Source organism: Ictalurus furcatus, chromosome 14 (genome assembly GCF_023375685.1).
Source record: "Ictalurus furcatus strain D&B chromosome 14, Billie_1.0, whole genome shotgun sequence".
NCBI lineage: Eukaryota > Metazoa > Chordata > Actinopteri > Siluriformes > Ictaluridae > Ictalurus > Ictalurus furcatus.
In genome coordinates, this window is record NC_071268.1 from 15,542,609 (window position 1) to 15,547,425 (window position 4,817).

Here is a 4,817-nt window from a genome sequence, read left to right on the forward strand (position 1 = left end):
ACTGTGATAGTGACATGACTACCACCCAAGTGCTGAATGGACAGCTCACTTCAGCACCCCGCTTGTTGTGGACAGCTTGGAAGCACATGGTTGCAATGCGGGGTGGCAGAAGCACACACGGTTGGCAGCCAATGAGTAGAGTGGCGGCTCCTCACCCTCCAGATGACGGGAGAGTATAAAAGGGCCATGTCAGCACAGAGAGTTGAGCAATTTCTCCAGTAATGGTAATACTGACTCTTATGTCTTTGTGCTCATTAGAAGCTGATGCAGACGCCGACAGTGCCCACAAAAACACTCCCTGGCCATGCTGCCCCCTCGGCCAGTACTTTCTGCCAGTGCCACTCCCCCTGGGTCCTGCCTTGAGCCTGCTCCAGCCCGCTCGCTGCTCCCCATGATGAGAATATTGTGCCACACACACATTTTTTTTACACACACATTATAGCAGTGTGTTTAAGTTTATTTTGTTACTTTAATAATAATGACGCATAAAACCCCAACTGGGAACAACTGAGACCTGTTTTGTGCTTTAAACTTCACTCAGATATCATCTCTTGACCATATTATCATAAAATGGAGATACATTATATGGCCAAATATGTAGATACCAGAGTATTGAACATCCCATTCCATTAATATTGAGTTGTTCCCCCTTTGCTGCAATAACAGCCGCCACTCTTCTGAGAAGGCTTTCCACTAGATTTTGGAGTGTGGCACTGGGCATTTGTGCTCATTCAGCCACAAGAGTTCAAGAGGTCAGGTACTGATGTTGAGGAGACAGCCTGGTGCACAGCTGTCATTCTAATTCATCCAAACAGTGTTCAGTGAGGTTGAGGTCGAGCTCTGTGCCGGTCACTTGAGTTCTTCTACACCCAACCTTGGCAAACCATGTCTTCATGGAGCTTGCTTTGTGCACAGGAGCACTGACATACTGGAACACATATGGTCTCCTTAGTTCCAGTGAAAGTAAATCTTCATGCTACAGACACTTGTGTCCTTTCAACCTTGTAGCAACAGTTTGGAGAAGACCCACACATGGGTGTGAGGGTCAGGTATTCAAATACTTTTGGCCATATAGTGTATATACTACAAGGACTCCAACAGTTCAATAATTTTCCATGCTGAGACATTTTTCAGCTCCTTAAAAAGAAGAGCTCAAAACAGCATTCACTTTATTCTCATCTTTCTATACCTCACTCCCTCTCTCTGCCTCCCTAAAGGATGAGGTATGAACACAGCTTTGACCATGTGCACTGTGCTCCAGAGCTCTATACTACATATAATGTAATCTTAATTGATCAGCTGACAGAGACAGAAAGAGTACATCAGATAAGACCCCTCAATGAGCAGAGAGAGAAATGTGCATCACTCTTCTTCCTCCCACTTCAGGTCACAATAATGCTCTGACACTCCTCAAATATATAATTTCTCATGAGCTGTCTTTTAATATTGGTTAAGTGCTAACATTTGACCTGCCTCAACTTCCAATTGTACATGTTTTTATCACAAATTCCCCCTCAATGCTATGACCATTGCTAGTGTTTGCTTTTCATTTTCCTTCTTATCTTTCCTGCTTATATTGGTTCTGTATCCACTCCTACCCTAACATTTTTGTTATCCATTTGTGTTCATCTCTTTGCTGTTAGCCCTTAATTAGTTTCTCCATTTTAACCCTGCTGTTTCCGCCTGTCATTTGTTAATTTTAAGCCATGATTTTCTAAGTGCCTAAGTTTCAAGTTTCTTTCTTCTGGCTCTCACTTGTTCTTTGGTTTATGAAAATTGGTTGTACTAGTTTGTTGCTTCCTACTTGGGTGTTGACCCACTACTTAGACCACAATGATGATTTTTGGCTTGTCCAATATAAAACATGCCAAGTTTGCAAGTTTGCATCCTCCACTAACTCACCACACATCACACGGTGAGACTAGAGTGTCATTTGTATATTTTAATGACTCCACTAATTCACCTTCATTCATATTTAACTCCAATTATATTTAGAAACAAACATGTCTGACAAAATGTAAATTATTTCACACACAGTATTAAGGGTGCTGGACCAAAGGACGGATTCTGGAGTGTGAGTGCTACAGACCATCATTCAGTAGTAGTGAAGTAATATATGATCAGTGAACAAAGAGGGGTGCTGACAGCTCCCCATGCTGTGGGGGTTTCCTTCGGGCACTCCGGTTTCCTCCCCAGTCCAAAGACATGCATGTTAGGCTGATTGTCCAAAGTGTCCGTAGTGTATGAATGTGTGTGTGTATGTGTTGTGACCTGTGATGGATTGGCACCCTGTCTAGGGTTTACCCTGCCCAGTGCCCGATGCGTCCTGGGATAGGCTCTAGGATCCCTGCGACCCTGAAAGATAAGTGGTATAGAAAATGGATGGATGGATGAATGGATAGACGAACAAAGGGTTGGTTGGTAATTCTTATTTATTTTATATCTTAGGGTTTCTGAATGACTTGTGCCAGACAGGCTTAAAATTGTTTTCACAAAGCAAATGATGCAGAATGAACAGATGCAGCATTAAAGCTCAGGAATCTGAGAAACTGGAAATTGTTTTAATAAATAAGTATAAAATATACTTCAGCATTTAACCTATGTGTATTTCTTAAATTATTTTCATATTCCATAAATAATCTTTTCCAGTAGGCAGCTTATATTGCTATATGTTGGTGTTAACAGCGCAGCAGGAGGTGTTGACGCTGTTTTGCAAGTTCAGGGAGAAATTTGTTTATGCGTGTACTTCTTAACCTTTGATTATGTTATGGACACTGCTTTTGGCTCTGTGAATAGATCCATAACCCCACTGGTGATGCTTGGAGTGCATCTTTCTGTGGGAAAAAATGGTCAGCCAGGGTGACCCCTTGATCTTCTACAATCCTGTGTGTGTGAGAGCTTGGCTGCTAAAAGCTATAACTCTGTCTCTGGCTTCATGTTGCACCTTTTATGATGACTACGAATGTTTTGTCCATACCATTTGCAAAGTTCACCAATCTGCATTACTAAATACAGAGCAGTGTGAAAATATGATTTCTGTTAACACTCTGCCACTTCTCGAGTTCACTTGTGAAAGTTTGTCTTCTGACACTCATAGTAATGTCAGCAGTCATGTCTGAGTCTGTGTTACACTCTTCATACAATCCTTAATTAATACCTAGTAGCCATTTAAAAAAAATAAATAAATAATCTTAAACACACATGGAGGAAGGAAAAATAATGGCAAAAGAAATGTAGCTTTATTGTACATTTACATTTGATGTGATAGAACGAAGATAGATCTACCATAGGTTTCTTAAGCATAGGTGCTTGCTGGAGTGGAGTGAGACATATGTATTATTAGACATTAATGAGATAATAGAGGTGGTGTAAAGTGAGCACAATCCCCACACTAGCACTCACAGAGATTTGAATTATTGCTTCCTGATAAGCTCCTCAGTGCTTTCTCCTTTTTTGGCTCCCATTTGCTCTCGCTGCTCTTTTATCTTCTGAAAAACTAGGAGTGTGCTATTAAAGAGAATGATTTAACCATCCTAGTGAAAAGAGTACAGTGCAGAAAGATCAGGAATAATCTTCATTGGCCATCAGGATTTGAACTCGTACTTTAAGATAAATGTGGTAATACTGTTATGAAAATATGATCAGAATTTTGCATCTTGTAGCTATGCATCAAGCAACTCTTCCATATATCATAAGGAAAGGATGGCAGTATAAAGTGATGATTATTAGAACAGTGGAATAGAAATTAACATGTCCAAGAATCACTATAAGATGAACCCTGTAAGTTCACAGGAGGCATTGATGTGTTTCCTAAAGCAATCAGAGTTAGTCACTCCCCTGTTAAACTGCAGCTGTAACAACTTGGAATCAGTTAGTGTAAGGAAAGGAGATAAACTGTACAATAAGAATAATAACAGTAATTGTTTTTGCTTGGTTTCTATAACAGTGTGCATTCTATCAGCTGATGCAGCTGGTGGGTGAAAAACAAAGTCTCCATATACATTACAAACACATGCTAAAAATAGTACATAAATATATGTTTATTTGTATAGTACTTTGAATGAGCAAGTAGAAAAAGCAGTATTGGATTTATTTTATTGTCTTTTCATTTTGACTCCATGATTATTTCATCTATGGCATGAGACATGATGCTGTGCCAAATTCAAAATGAGTGCCAATTTGGCATGTATTCTTTCCAAACATGTTTAGCTTTGGATCACCAGCAATTCCTAGTTTATGTTCTAAGATTTAATTTGAAAGTCATTGAATTCTATGAGAAGTTATACACTATATATCAGCATCAGACACAGTGTATAAAGGCTACAACAAGGTACTAGAAACACAGTGTGAAAATCACCATGTGTGAAGACTGTGGAAAGGATTAGCACTAGTTATGAGAGCAACAGCTGTGAGATCAATATGGCCAACCCAGAACCACCTATTGAGTTGAAGAGATTATGTATTTGCTTTGATTCTCTCTGTATGAGCTCAGCTAACAAAACACAGTGTGCTGACTCCTGAGGCTCCCAGAATAGGAGGTGTACAAGTTAATCAGCTACATAAGTAGAAATCCAAACAGGAACACCTCCCTCAACACTACCATCAGGATCAGAAAGTCAGCTAGGCCATTGTCATTCTCACAGTGTTTTCTTCGGGGGGGTCAAGAATTTCCTGTATAAAAAATTATGTTTTGATGCAGTTAATAAACATACAGTTGCATTGCAAGGAACCTTAACTGATGAGATACCATGTAAGTCAAGCCTTATTGAACTTCAGAAGGGTAAATAGTTGGAATTTTGATGGTCAGTTTCTGCAGT